The sequence below is a fragment of the Carettochelys insculpta genome, chromosome 12 (genome assembly GCF_033958435.1).
Source record: "Carettochelys insculpta isolate YL-2023 chromosome 12, ASM3395843v1, whole genome shotgun sequence".
Classification (NCBI taxonomy): Eukaryota; Metazoa; Chordata; order Testudines; family Carettochelyidae; genus Carettochelys; species Carettochelys insculpta.
Genome location: NC_134148.1, coordinates 13,069,161 through 13,085,098, shown reverse-complemented (window position 1 = coordinate 13,085,098; position 15,938 = coordinate 13,069,161).

Genomic DNA, 15,938 nt, shown 5'->3' with positions numbered 1-15,938 from the left:
TCCTCCTCCTCCCCAGACACCAGCTTTGAGGAACATGCCTTTGCTGCCACACCCACCCCGCCCCACACCTGGGTGTTCAGGCGGGTCCAGAGGCACAGCACCAGTTCTGACTGTTGAAACTGCTTTGTCTTGGGGCAGTGGGGTGACCAACAGTGACTCCAGAACTTCTGTATGCGGAAGAACACCCTCCTGGAGCCATGTACCTGGCTCGCCACTGCCCTCCAGAAACAGGACACCCGGCTGCTGCCTCCCATCCCATGGAGAAGTGGGTTGCCATTGTCCTATGGAAGTTCTCTACCACTGGCAGCTACCGCTCTGTTGGGAAACCAGTTTAGCATGGGGAACTCCACCGTCTGGGCCCTCCTAATGCAGGTAAGGCACTCTCAGGCTGCAGGCTCAGCACAGAAGTGAGGGGTTCCTGCTTAAGGCGGGGCCCTCAGGGAATGGGGTTGGGGTAGAAGGGGCAAGTCCCATTCCCGGGGAACCATGCCAACCCACCCTTGCACAGCCCTGCTGGTGGGGGTGGGGTGGGGGTGGTGGCCTCAGACAGGGGGCTCCCAGAAAACTCAGGGGGGAGAGGACAGAAGGGGACAGGGAAGTGCCCCAAGGCCCAGGGGCTTCCTCCCTCAGTCCCTGATGTGTGTGTTTGATTTCCTATCCTTGCAGGTCATAAGGCCCATCCACACCATCTTGCTCCAGAGGGTTGTCTGTCTGGCAGATGTGGACACGGTCATGGCTGGATTCGCCACCCTGGAATTCCTCAACTGCTGCAGGGGTATCAACAGGCCCCACATCCCCATCCATGCCACACACCACAGTGCAGCCAAGGATATCAACTGCAAGGAGTAGTTCTCCATTGTGCTGCAGGCCCTGGACGAGCACCATGGACAGTTCCTCAACTTGTACGTAGGGTGGTTGGACTGGGCACATGACATGTGGGGTTTCTGCAACTCTGGCCTGTACCAGAGGATGGAAATGGGCACCTACAAGCCCCACCGGGACCTGGTGGTCAGGGATGTGAATATGCCATAGTGCATTGTGTGGGATGCTGCCTACCCCCTCATGCCCTGACTTATGAAGCCCTATACTGGGCAGCTGGACCTGACTCAAGCACTTTTTAATGCCTGACTCAACCAGGTATAGATGCCGGCCAAATGCACCTTCAGCCACCTGAAAGCAAGATTCAGGTACCTCCTCACCCACCCGGATGAGGGGGAGCACAATGTCCCTCCAGTTGTGGCTGCATGTTGTGCCCTCCATAACACTGTGGAGGGCAAAAAGAAGAGGCCCTTCCTCTTCTTGGTAGGGCATGGACGCTGCCCATGCTTAGGAGCATCTGGGCACAGCTCCCATCCACCAAGCTCGTAGGGATGGACCGCAGATCTGTAGGGCCCTGAGGAAGAGCTTTGCCTGCAGCCCCCAATGACCCATCCCAGGGTACCCCCAGTGGGGGCCTCAGGCCCACAACTCTACCCCGTCCCCACCAAGACCCCTCCCTTCACCTTCTCACACCTCCCCGACTCCTGCACAATGAAGAGGGCCATGAGGGTGGTGTTCAAATGAGCACTTTTGCTCAAAGCAAGCTAAACAGTTTGAAAATGAACATCGCAATACAAAACTGTGTACAAGGTACAAGAACAGTGGGGGGCCCTTTGGGATGGGGGATGGGGTGAGGGGCAGTGACCCAGCAGGGGAGTGGGACCCTGAGCAATGTCAGCCTCGGGATCCCCTCCCACTATGGGCTTGGGGTGCCCGTTGGGTCAGGGTTGGGCAGGTATGGAGGCAGTGGGGCTGCAGTGGAGTCTGGCTTGGCAGATGAACTGGGGAGGGGGCTGGGGAGCAGGGGTGTGGACATGGCCCTCAGCCATTGCAGGAGGTCCAAGATGCTCTGCAGGTGATGGGGGCAGAGGAGGGGAGCAGTGGCAGCAGGGGGTGGCAGTCATGGCAAGGGGAGAGGGGGTAGCAGCTGTGGGTAGCTGGGCCAACAGTTCCCTCCAGCCCTGGTGGCAGTGCCAAAGTGGGACATCAGCTGGTCCGAGGCCCTGACTGTCACTCCCCGTCCTGTGACCACCACTCCCAGACGTCTTGCAGCCGCCACTCCAGGGGGTCAGTCAGCCTCCAGAGAGCAGCAGTGTGGGCCCATTGGAGCCCGTTGTACGCCCAGCAATGTCCCCCTCGGATGCAGGCCCATCCTCTCGGTGGGTGGGGTGCCAGCTTGCCCTGATGCTGCTTCAGGGCTGGCTCGCCCTGGCAGGTAGGTGGGGCTGGCTCAGCCCTTGCTCAGTGTGGATCCAGCTGTAAGGAAGACAAGGAGGGGAGATGGCGAGTCATTTATACACTACAGTCCCCAAGGCTCTGCCCCCGGCCTTGAGCACTGGCAAACACTCTCTGGGCCACAGGCCAGAGACGTCCTGGGAGCGCAGGCATGTGTTGCCTGCACAGCAGGCCCTGCCACACAGGGACTCCGCGGTGCCTCGGGTACTGGGCTGAGCACTGTGCTCCCCACTTGACAGGCTAAGGGCCAAGGGGGTTGTCCAGCCACAGAAGAGTCCCTGCACAGGTGGTGGGGGAGGCAGACACAGCCAGAGCCCATGTACGCACTGTGCAGCTCGCAGCACTAGCCGCAGGAGTGGGTGCTGACTCCCGCCTGTGGGCAAGCCCATGTGTGTCTGGAGTCAGGCTGGTGCCCACGTGGCTAGCCCGCTTTGAGCTGTGGCAGGGGCTGGCGCCCCTCCCTCCAGGGCCTGGGGCTCATCTGGGCTCCCAGGAGGTGAGCAGCAGGCTTGTGCCTGTGCCCAGGGGCTCCCTGCTCGATCTAGCTGGGACATGCTGGTTTGCACGTGGTTTTTACCTGCTGGGCCCACAGCGCGAGGTCCCTCCTGAGCCAGCCTGGTGATGCTCACAGCACACCCGTCTGCATCCGGCCTCCCACACGCCGTGAGGTGTGTGGGGTACTTGCTGGAGGGACCCTCAAACAGTTCTGGGGATGCCCTAGAGGTGGCCTGGCTGGAGGGGCCCAAGTCCAAGGCAGTGACCAGGGTGCTGCTGCTGGCCTCAGACCCCCATGTGTGTCTCTGGCTCTGGCAGAGGTTGGGTTCCAAGTGCTCCTGGTTCTCCTCCTCCTAAGGCTCCAACTGTGGGGGGACCCTCCTCTGTGGTGTCCACAGGGGAGGTTGGTGGGGAGGTGTCATCCATCCCCAGGAGCTTGTGCAGCTCCTTGTCGTAGAGGCAGGTGGCAGGTCCTGCTCCTGACCTCCACCTAGCGGCACTGGCCTAGACATAGCCCTGGCAGAGTTCTTTAAGCTTCGCCCACACCTGCTGCATGGGGTGGGCAGGGGCCAGCTGGGCATAGGTAGAGGCGCCTCTTTCCCATGGGGTCAAGGAGAGTTTCCTCATTGGCCCACATGCCCAGCAGGTCCTGGACCTCAGGCCTGGTCCAGGAGGATGCCCTATGTTTTGTGCCCCAGGATGGCTCCTGGGACCCCACCAGCTGGTCCCTAGACGGCCCCAGGGTGTAGCATGTTGGCTGGCCCTCTGCCATCTTTTTTCAAACAGCTGAAGGAGTGGCTGTGGGGGCACAGAGACAAGCAGCCTGTGGTTCTGCTGCTTCCACACACTCGCTTCCTGCCACAGGGTTTCTGGGAGTCCCTGCAGCATTAAGAATGGCCAGAGGCAGGGGCCATCAAGCGCTGCTTCCTGTGGACAGGGAATCACCCGAGGCACTGGCGCAGTGCCCTGGAGGCCTTTTCTGTCCACAGAAGGCCCCCCGGAATGTCCAGACTGGCTCGCTGTGGACAGAGACCTGTCGAGTGAGGTTCTCTGCCTCATGGGAGACTGGCAGAACGCTGTCGACAGAAGTGCTGCGTTCTGTCGAGTTACTGTCAGCAGAACGCCTTGGGAATGTTGGCGCTCTGTGGGTTTTGCCAACGAAATGCCAGTTTTGTCAACAAAACTCTCCAGGGTAGGCATAGCCTGATCTGCAAACCCCCTTTGTCACCAGCACCGCTCGGCAGCTGCAGGTTTCACATTGAATCTTCACAGCGGCTTGTCTGACACTCACGTGCGAAACTCTGTAAGAGATAAAGATCAAATCTTTGTACGACAGATTTTACAATTCAAGCAAAGTGAACTCTCAAGTCGCTCAAGTAATTTTCGTAAATCAAAGGACTGTTTGCAGAATCTTGCCTTGTGCCCCCTCTCCCTCACTATTAAGCTCTGTTAAATATTGTTTCTTGATTGTAAACCCACTCATTAGGAAGTGTTCCATCCAAACATACGTACTCTGCTCATGTTTACTTGTACATCCCGTGTTACTTTTAGTCCAAGAAATGTCCATATTGCTGAAGTGGCTGGTAATAAGCAGTCACCTGCTCTTGCAACACAGGCCACTCTAAGTAATGTTTCTGGAATTCAGAGTCAAAATTGATTTGTGCAAATCACTTGTACACATTCCCACTGCCTCCAATGGAGCTGTGCGCCCTCTTATCTTTCAATTCATTCTTTAAAACATTTTTCAGACGGATGATCTCAACAAAGCCCAGCCCTTGCAGATCCTTGAGCTTCTCGTCTCTCACAGTCCCCTAGCAATGACATCTAGTTAATTATTTTTAATAATGTGGCATGTGTCCAAAGCTTTATCAGTGTCAGTTCAGTGGGCTTGAGTGTGTCAAGGGGTGCTTAATGTATTGTCATATATTTCTATCTCTTCTTGGAATCTATTTTTAAGTTTAATTAAAAAGGATCCACAAATAGAGCCTTCTATGTGTATTCTGTTTAACCAACACATTAATTCTTTTGAGGTAATGAAGTAGTAACTGATAAAGCTTCATTAACATTGTAGAAAGGTACTTCGTCCTCTGAGCTTTAGCATTTAAGTACAACAATCTATCCTATCAAATGAGCTTCAGCCTGAAACACTTATGCCTGTGCTTACCCTCAAGTATGCGAGCCATCCCCTCCTCCAAATGAAATACTTCAAGATTAAAAATGTGTATATCTTTCCAGGTTCAGGGCCAACTTTATTTACAAATTTTGCATCATGTGAATATAGGAGAAATTAACTATCTTGTTTTGACCAGGTAGAGCCAAACCTAATGCCACATATACTCATACATTTAGCATTCAGTAATGTTGAGTTGCGCTATTAGAAACTGCAGAATAAATATTGATATATTATAGCAGGGTCTATTAGTCATTTTCTAAGTAGACCACTGATTTTAATTTACTTGCAACTTTGCAGTAGCTTCAGTCCACAGAGAAAATTAGATTTTTACATATCATAGCAAATCACAAAGCCAAAATGTCAACTTCATATATCAGGCAATTACTTGTACTGTTTATTTTGGGGAGAAAATTCTACATATATTTACTCAGAAAACCACCCGGGTCCTTCCAAAATAAATAGGGGCTATAATTCTTGCAAAAAAAAAAAACAGTTCCAGAGATCTGCTCATCAATTTCTCACAGCATTAATGAGGAAAGGTGCTGAGACAGTCATTCATACCGTCTTTATGATAAGACTAACCTACAGGGCAGATCAAGATTAAGGACAAAGGGAAGACAAATGGATGGGAAGCGGATCTAGTTCTGTTTTAATCCATCACTTGAAATTCTTGTTTATCATCTACGTTTGAATGCTGTGCTCAAAGTTCATATAGAAATTAGACAAGCTCTTCAGGCAAGAAGTTATTTAAAAGGATGATGGAAAGTTTTGCAGAGGATTTCTGGATCTTTAACATACAGATTTTATTTGGTCTTCACAAAGTGAAAGTTTACTGGGCAGGCAAAAAAAAAGGCTCCTATATTAGCTGACTTAAAATGAATGCTCTCAGTGTGATCTTCTGAACTTGCAAACACAATGTAATTGAATCAATGGTTGGACTTGTTAATAAACTTTTATGTGATCAGGATGGGGGCTTCACCCTGAGGAAGTGTTCTCATGTAGGACAGGGTACTTCCTGGTATGAAAATCATTCCCTTGCTCTGAGTTAAGTGATCTGAGGTCTTTTAGTACAAAGCCAAGATTTGCAATCATTTCAAAATCACATATTCGTTTATGATTTGCAGGTAATTCATGCTACTATGTAAAGAGCATTCCAGCCTCACAATTATTGCTTAACAGCAGTAAATGAAAACATTTTAATGGTGTAACCTTCATACATGTAATATCCTAGGAAACCCTTGCTAAGTTTCGGACTAGAAATTCTGAGAGAAGACATACTGCACAAAGATGAAAGTATTCTACAGTACATATTTGGCTTATATTTGTACTCAGATTTCTATTACTTAGATGGTATCTGGATCTGGAAAAACTGATGGTGCTAAGAAGGATAAAATTCAGGCTGTAGTGTACAGGGACATGAGGATGTAGCAGCTGAGTTGTCAATGTACTTATTATATGGTCCCAATCTCCCATATTTGAGTTTGCCTCCAGACTTGGAAATCTTCCTCTGACCAAATATCTACATCCATACTCCTGACAGTATGACAACCTAACCTCTCTCGCTGGACATTTGGCTCACCAACTTTCGTGCTTTCTGGGAAATTTCTTAGCTGCCTCACCTAACCCTAATGCACTTGAAGGTCTTGGGGAGTAAATGTGCTTAGTGAAGCTAACTGATGTTTACTTTGGTCTCAGCTTTCCTCTGTACTAGCCTGTTGGCATTGAAGTTGGGCTATAATTTAGCCCTCTCTCTCTGTGATTTCTAACATACTCTTCAGCCTGGTTCGTAGGCATGACTCTAGGAAGTCCTAATGAAATCTGCGATGTCAGAGCACATCCTTTTCCCCGCAGAATGTCTTCCCTGGACAAAGAGCCTGCCCATTCTGACAATAGCTGTTTCAACATTAGAAAAAATACGGATTTACTGAACATGCTCTGTAGCTTCCAGTCTCTTCACCACCAAGAGGAGCTACTTCTAGACATAAGGTTTGACTGGTGTTTGTTAACAGATGTTCATGATATTAGACAAGTAAACTGATATTATGCCCTGCTCTGGTCTTGTATTTTGTTTTCTGTGGCAATATCAGTAATGATATTTTTCACTTGTAATATTACAAACATATTTAAGAAATGCTAAAGAATGAATCTACCTAACTTTCTGGTGAGGCAGGTAATTATTTCCCCAATCATAGATATATGGAAACTGAGGCAGAGAAAGGTTATGGGAATTACCCAAGGTAACATAGGACTTCTACGGGAAAGCTAGGAACAAATCCCATATATGTCTCCTACATCCCAGGCCTGTATTTTAACCACAAAATAATCCATTTCCTCTTTAAGAGGGAATTATCCCACTTAAGTACTTAGTCACTGTTTTCTGCTACCTTCTGCCTCTTCTGCTCCATTGGCTGATAAGCCCTCAGGCTGTGTCTATGCTACAAAATAACTTCAAAGTTAACCTCAAAGTAAGGGGCTACTTCGAAGTAGCCTACAGAGTGTCTATACACACTTTCCCTTACTTCAAAGTTGACTTCGACATAAGGGAAGCTAACATCGAAGTCACCAGGAATGGAGTAGTGGCTTACTTCCAAGTTTAACTTTGAAGTTAGATGTGTGTAGACGCTCTGCACCCCTTACTTCAAAGTATGGGGTCTGCCAAGGAGGCCCACCCCTCAGAGGACGGAAACAGTCTGGCCAGCCCAGGCAGGGCTCTATGGTCCCCCCGGCTGCCTTAAAGGAAGCAGCTCCCCAGCAACCCCAGGCAGGAAGCTGACACTGCCACAAGCAGAGGCAGCATGAGCCCTCCCTCAGACGGCCCCTGCTCAAAGCACCAGCCAGCCTCCTCACCCCTGTGCACCATGGCAGCATGGCACGAGTCCCCTGCTCTCCTGGGGCCTCCAGAAGAGGAGTCTGAGGACTCACAGCACCCGGGCAGGGTCTGTGCCAGGAGCGGAGCCTCCTGGTCCAAGGCTGAGCTGAAGGAGCTCTTTGCTCTGTGGGGGGAGGAGGAGGTCCTTCACTAAACTGGTGGCCGGCAGCTCAGTGCTGAGGCCTTCGACAGGCTGGCCAGCAGCCTCGCCCCCCGACACCACCCCACCCACACTGGCAGCAGCATCAGGATAAAAGTAAAAGAACTGAGGCAGGCATACGTCAAAGCCCACGCTGCTGCCAGCTGGATGTGGGCATGGCCCATGCACTGCCCCCACTATAGGGAGCTGCACTGGATCCTGGGGCTGCGGGAGGTGGCCGCTCCGGAGCACCTCATGGACACCACCATTCCCCCACCCGTAGACAGCGAGGATGAGATGGGCTCCTCCGGCACCACCAGGCCCCCACGCTGAGCACAGCCCACTGAGACTGAGAGCAATGACGAGGGCTCCAGCAATGGGACCGTCGTCATCGGCCTCCCCTCTGGGACACCCATCAGAGCCTCATCCACACGAGTCTTGCCCGAGCCCCGGGAGGTCACAGCCTGTACATAGGGGGTGAGCAGGATGTCACAGGGGCCAGGGATGGGTCCTCCCGGTCCCAGCCCCACAGCCTGCACGCATGGGGACAGGGAAGCGGGGAGGGAACATGGGCTGACCCTTGCCAGGTGGGAACCTCTGGGCACCTGGGACTCCCCAGGGCTCATGGCCCATCAGGCAATGGGGGAACGGGGTGGGGGCCAGCCAATTGGGGTCCCCAGCCCCCCCAGAGTTGGGACCCAGCACCCACAGGCCACCCCCTGTCTCCTTGTGTCTCCACAGGTCCATTAGTGGGAAGCTGCTACAGCCCACCAGAGCGGGCCACAGCCTCAGGGGGCCAGGAGGCCACCCTATTGCCCCAGCCTGCATCTCCCCATGTCCACGGCTGGGCCTGCCAGAGACAACACCGGAGGGATGAGGAGGCGGCCACCAACCAAGTGGTCATGTGGGAGATGACTGAGGTGCTCTGGGACTGGCTGGCGATGGAGCAGGATGTGTGAGTGTGGTTGGCTGGCAGCCTGGACACCGTGGCCCAGGGCTTGGCTGCCTGCCTTGCCCAACCTCCCGCTCCCTCACCAGCCTGGCCTGCAGCTGCCCACCATGTGGCAGACCTGTCACCAGCCACCCACCTCCAGCTGGCTGAGTGACTGCTTGCTGAGTGGGGCACACTGGTCCAGCCCCAGTGGGTCCCCCGCACACCCTGTGGAGGCTGCGCCTGCAGCTCCCCCACCCCAGCCCTACCTCCCCGTGCTCCTGGCCCCATTGCAGCCCCGCAGGGGGCCCCAGACCTGGGGTGGAAGGGGTAGCCATGGCCATTACAGCTCCCAGCCCCCTACACCCCTGTGCAACTGACCCTGCTCCCATCCCAGCTCCCCTCCCAGTTCAGCCCCCGCACCTCGCCCTCCGCCACCCCTCTGGGAGGTTCCCCCCACAGGTTGTTCTGTTTTGTTGTACAATGACATTTATTTCCCAAAGCAAAGATTATTGTTCCTGCCCTAACCCCATGTCCCTGGTGCTTGTGGGAAATTGCGGGGGGGGCGGGAGCAGGGGAACCCATGGTGTGTTGGGTGGGTGAGTGTGAAGGGTAGGGGAGCAGGGGAACCCATGGTGTGTTGGGTGGGTGAGTGTGAAGGGTGGGGGAGCAGGGGAACCCATGGTGTGTTGGGTGGGTGAGTGTGAAGGGTGGGGGAGCAGGGGAACCCATGGTGTGTTGGGTGGGTGAGTGTGAAGGGTAGGGGAGCAGGGGAACCCATGGTGCGTTGGGTGGGTGAGTGAGAAGGGTGGGGGAGCAGGGGAACCCATGGTGTGTTGGGTGGGTGAGTGTGAAGGGTGGGGGAGCAGGGGAACCCATGGTGTGTTGGGTGGGTGAGTGTGAAGGGTGGGGGAGCAGGGGAACCCATGGTGTGTTGGGTGGGTGAGTGTGAAGGGTGGGGGAGCAGGGGAACCCATGGTGTGTTGGGTGGGTGAGTGTGAAGGGTGGGGGAGCAGGGGAACCCATGGTGTGTTGGGTGGGTGAGTGAGAAGGGTGGGGGAGCAGGGGAACCCATGGTGTGTTGGGTGGGTGAGTGTGAAGGGTGGGGGAGCAGGGGAACCCATGGTGTGTTGGGTGGGTGAGTGTGAAGGGTGGGGGAGCAGGGGAACCCATGGTGTGTTGGGTGGGTGAGTGTGAAGGGTGGGGGAGCAGGGGAACCCATGGTGTGTTGGGTGGGTGAGTGTGAAGGGTAGGGGAGCAGGGGAACCCATGGTGTGTTGGGTGGGTGAGTGTGAAGGGTGGGGGAGCAGGGGAACCCATGGTGTGTTGGGTGGGTGAGTGTGAAGGGTGGGGGAGCAGGGGAACCCATGGTGTGGCATGTGGCTGGGAGTGTCAGGGTAGGCTCTGCGTGAAAGCCTGGCACAAGGCTTCCCGGACCCTGGCCCCATCCCTTTGGACATTCTGGCACAGGGCATCAGGCAGCTGTTCATGTTTGGCCCCTGGGTCCGCAGCCCAGCCCTGGATAAAGGGCTCCCACCAGCCCTCCACAAGGTTGTAGAGGGCACAGCAGGCAGCGATGACCAAGGGTACATTTGGGAGGCTGACATCCAGTCTGGTGAGGAGGCTGTGAAACCTCCTGTTCACCATCCCTAACGCCTGCTCTCCTGTGCCCCTGGCATGGTTGAGGCAGCTGTTAAAGATGTCCTAGGCCAGTGTAGTGTGCCTGGTATAGGACTGCATGAGCCACAGGTGCAGTGGGTATGTGGCGTCAGCCACGATGCAGGAGGGCATCATGATGTCCCCGACTGGAAGCTCCCCCAAGGGGACATACGTGCCCTCCTGCATCCAGCGTCCCAGCCATAAAGTCCAGAACACCCGGGCATCGTGGACCCTGCCTGGTCACCTCATGCACACATCCAGGAAACCAGCCCCTTGTGTCCACCAGGGCCTGGAGTACCACAGAGTAGTACCCACCTCTTGTTAATGTAGGTGCCCCTACTTGGTCAGGAGCCTGGACCTCCACATGCATCCTGTCTAGGGTTCTGAAACAACTGGGGAAGCCCAGGTTTGTGAACCCAGTGAGGGTGGCATCCAGGTCCCCCAGGGTCACAACACATCACAGGAGCACCATGTTGATGGCTTGGACAACCTGCTGTGGGGGAAGGAAGATATGTCCATGAATGCCTGCCTGGGAGACCCCCTTCCTCCTCCTCCCTCCCCCACTAGTGGCCCCCTTCCCCTTGCCCAGTAACCGCCCCCAGGGTGGGTCCATGGTGGGGGCTGGACGTACCTCGATCAGCACTGCTCCGACGGTAGCCTTGCCAGCACCGAATTGATGTTCGACGGACTGGAGGCTGTCGGGGATGACCAGCCTCCACAGTGCAATGGCCACCCTCTTCCACACCGGCAGTGCTGGCCACATCCGGGTGTCCCAGTGCTGGAGGTCTGAGGCAAGCCAGTGGCAGAGGTCCTCAAGTGTCTGGCAGGCCATCCTGAAGTTCCTCAGCCATTACTCATCATCCCAGTCCTTCAGCACCAGCCAGTCCCACCACTCAGTGCTGGTGGCGAAGGCCCACCAGCTCTAGCTTGGGGGAAAAGGGGAATGGGCAGCAGTGCTGTGGCCAGGGTCTGCAGGCTGGGTCCCATGCAGGTGACCCAGCCGTGCTGCTGGCAGAACAGGGCGACCAGCATGGCCAGCAGGCTGGCCAGGGTAGTGAGAACGTTGTCCTTGGGAAGGGTGGGAGCTGGCATGGTGTGCGGTTCTTATTCCCAGCACGTGCTCTGCTGCTGTCCGCAGCCTGGCAAGCCTGAGCACATACAGGGTGGGGGTGTTGGGAGGGGCCTGTTAAGAGGTTGGCTGGCTGTGAGCCCAGAAGGGCGTGTCGGCCATGCGACCCCCTGCCTGCATCATTTCCCGGCCCCTTACTTCAAAGTAAGGGCTAATTGTGTGTAGACGCTCTACTCCAAAGTTATACAAGCAACTTCCAAGTTAAATTGTAGTGTAGATGCAGCCTCAGTCTCTCTACCTGCCAGTGCAATGGAAATTTCTAGTAAATAATTTGTTACTAAGCTCTTCTAAGGCTGGGTCTAGACTAGGCCCCAACTTCGAAGGGGGCCTGGTAATCAGGGAGATGACTAATGAAGTGCTGCAGTGCATATGCCACACTTCATTGGGCTAAATCTTCTCCGCGGTACCTTCGAAGTATGAAACTTCCAAGTGCCAGCTTGCATGTAGCTGCGGGTAATTCAAGTGCCCACATTTCACAGCCAAAAAAAAAAACCAAACCACCTTCCGTAGGGCGCGAGAAGACATTGTGACCATCAAGAGTGCAGTCCGACCCCTCTGTGAACCCTCAGGAGAATTCCAAACAGACCAGTCTGTGCAAGGTGAACAGCTGCAAAACAAAGTACGATCACCGAAACTTCAAGGCTACGCTGGCAGGAGGCCACAAGAGATAGTAAGAGTAGGGCATAGGCAATTTTAAGCAATTTTATGTAAATGAGTTTAAGCTTTATTAGTTAGTGTTAGGAGGCCTGTTATAGAGCCTCTCCCCCGAGCAAAGCTGCGACACGTCGGGTTTTCCCCCACTGGTGACTGCGGCGTCTCCGGGGCTCCCATTGCGGGTGTCACGCTTTCAATAAACCAAATATAGCACTCGCCCTCTGGGTGCAGCCTCGTTTCTGGGGAACCCGAGCCTGGTTGGTTACACCTTCCCTCTCTCAGTTTTCCTCCTCCCAAGCAAGAGGAAATCCTTCTATTACAACCACTTTGGTTTTACATTTTCAGTTCAGGTTCTGAACCCTCATTGCTAATTATTATGGTTGCAGTTTGGTGAGCCACCTGCCAGCACTGAGAACTACACAGACTGTCAGCTGAGTCAGGCTTCTGTGAGAGATGCTAGCCCTCTAGCTCATTCAGCCCTTTGCCAGGTTCTCATTATCCAAAAACAAAATCAAATCAAATCAAAACAAAACAAAAGCAAAAAATCTCCCTTCCAGCCCTCTTCAACTTCTGGCCTATCCAGATGGTTAAAAAAAAAGGAGGTGGGGAACAAATGAAAAACCTGACTGTTTCTTAGTAAAATCTGGATACAATTTTAAATTTTACTGCTGCTACAAGAGCTAATATTGGATACCTGCCAACTTTGCGACACAGAAATATGGGAGCAAGCATGAATCCAGCCCAGACTCAGACCCATTCCTCCCGCCCATCCACAGGCAGAAGTCTCTTTGCTGTTCGGAGTGCAGAGAGGAGGGGGGTGTTGTTTCCTTGGGTGAAGGCAGGCCTGAGGGTGACTTGGGAGCCTTCTCAAAGCACATGGGAGCCCAGGAGGCAGTCTGAGAAAACCAACATGCTTCTTAGCAGAAACAGGAAACTGGCCACATCCTTGGTTCTGCAGCGTAATAACAGCCAACAGGAACCTTGTTTACTTACTCCAGATAACTTCCCATTGGGGTTGGATGCGCTGGTTATTGAGCCTCCTGATTATGCTATGATGCCAACAGACCAGATGCCAGCTCACTCCAAGGCCCTTAGCCCTTACTGTACACTGGTATGCACAGCTGGAACCAGTCTGGCTCAGCTGTGTGTTAGCACTGTTACAGAAGTGTTAGGGTTTATGAAATGCTTGCAAGATGCTGCATGCACCAATCTCATTTACAAAATTTGTAGCCCAGGCTGAAAGTGCCTGCTGTCAAATTGGAAACCCCCCACTGCCAGCAGAGAAGCATTACTAGTTTGCCACAGGAGATGGTAAAGAAAACCTATAGACACCAATCCAATCATTGCGGAATATTGAAAGACAAAATGCTCTATTGCAGGGTCAGCAAGACTTTCCAAGGTGGAGTGGTGAAATTTGACCTTCTGAGCTCTAGGGATGGCCTCAGTCTGAGCGCTGGTGATACTTTTCAAAGTCACTAATATCCCTACTTACAACAGCTTCATTAATAAATAAATTATGAGGCAGAGCATTACCATTTAGGTGGTGGTTGGTAGCTTTTGTTAATCCACAGGCAGTGTGGCTTTGAGCAAGCTCCCAGCTGCACGGGGAAGGAGGGTGGAGCTGTGTGCCAATGCAAATAGGCTCATGTGCCACTCTTGATACCTGTGCTGGAGGTTGCTGACTCCTGCTCTGTTGATTTCTCTCGCCTACATTGGTAAAGAGGAGACAAACCTACAGCCTCAACCCATCATCTTGAACTCTAGGAAAAAAGAATAAAAATCCCTGGCAGAAGGAAATTGCACTGCTGTGCTGCTTGGACTTGGAAAGGGCAAGATTTCTAGGCATGAGCAAGTGGTCTGCAGCTACTTAGCTTGGGTTTGTCCTAGGTAGACAGACAGAACTTGCATATTAGATCAGCCTCTATTGCCTTTTGGAACCAAATTCATTGGTGTGTGTCTGTTTACCTGCTTTTACCTTGTAAATAATGCTTATTTCTTTTCTTAGTTAAAAAATTGTTAATTTATTATAGGATTGGCTACAAGAGTTGTTTTGGAGGTAGGATCTAAGGTGAAATTGACCTAGGGTAAGTGAGTGGTCCTTTGGGACTAAGAGTAACTCGAATATTATTAGCAAAGAAGGCTCCTGTGGCACCTTATAGACTAACAGAAAAGTTTTGAGCATGAGCTTTCATGAGCACAGACTCACTTCATCAGATGCTGGTCTTGGAAATCTGCAGGGCCAGGTATAAATAAGCCAGAGCAAGGCTGGGGATAACAAAGTTAGCTCAGTCAGCAAGGGTGAGGCTCACTACCAGCAGTTGATCTGGAGGTGTGAACACCAAGGGAGGGGAAGCTGCTTTTGTATTTAGCCAGCCATTCACAGTCTTTGCTTAAGTCTGAGCTGAGGGCGTCGAATTTGCAGATGAATTGTAGCTCAGCAATTTCTCTTTGGAGTCTGGTCTTGAAATTTTTTTGTTGTAGGATAGCTACTTTTAAGTCTGCTACTGCGTGGCCTGGGAGATTGAAGTGCTCTCCTACGGGTTTTTGTATATTGCCATTTCTGATATCTGATTTGTGTGCGTTTATTCTTTTACGTAGAGACTGTCCAGTTTGTCTGATGTGTGTGTGTATATGTATATATATTATTATTATTATATAGAAGAAGAAGTGAGTTAACTCACGAAAGCTCATGCTCTAAACTTTTCTGTTAGTCTATAAGGTGCCACAGGACCCTTCGCTGCTGCTACAGATCCAGACTAACACGGCTACCCCTCTGATACTTGAGCTAACTTTGTTATCCCCACCCTTGCTCTGGCTTATTTATACCTGGCCCTGCAGATTTCCAAGACCAGCATCTGATGAAGCGAGTCTGTGCTCACGAAAGCTCATGCTCAAAACTTTTCTGTTAGTCTGTAAGGTGCCACACGACCCTTCGTTGCTGTTACAGATCCAGACTAACACTGCTACCCCTCCGATACTTGAATATTATTATGAGTTTTGGTGTACAAGGTCACCTAGAACAAAGGCTGGCTTATATGGGTGGCAAAATAGGTTGTAGTACCCCAGGGCCTGTCTGGGACTCAATAATGAGGCTGTTATAGTGCCTGAGGAGTCCATACCTGTTGCTTGGTTGCTGAAGTGTAAGCATAGAACTTACAGCCCACTTGGAGTATGTGCTCTGCTTCTTATCCATCTGCCCTGAGAGGGGTAATGGTGCTCCTGAAACACTCCAGGCAGCTTGACAGAAGCACAAGTCCGAACAGAATCCAGCTCCTCAGCCCATAATTGTGTGGCATGAACAGAAATAAAACCATGGGTTGGCCATTAAAAGTAAGCTGGCAGCTATCATCCTCCATGTCAACCATCCCATTCAAAGGACACACTCTAGTTTTTGGGCACTTTACTTTCCATTTTTCCACTCTGGAAAGGTCTCTTTACTCAATATGTTTCAATGGCTTAATAGTTTAAAACTGATCTGTTGTGCTTACTTACAGCAGACCTAGCTTGGCAGTTGTGGTTCAAACACATAAGGGCCTACAATTTCCTTTGTGTGGTTATCGTCACAAAAGATGTATGCTTAAAATCAAAGGAAGGTACCACCTTATTTAACATATG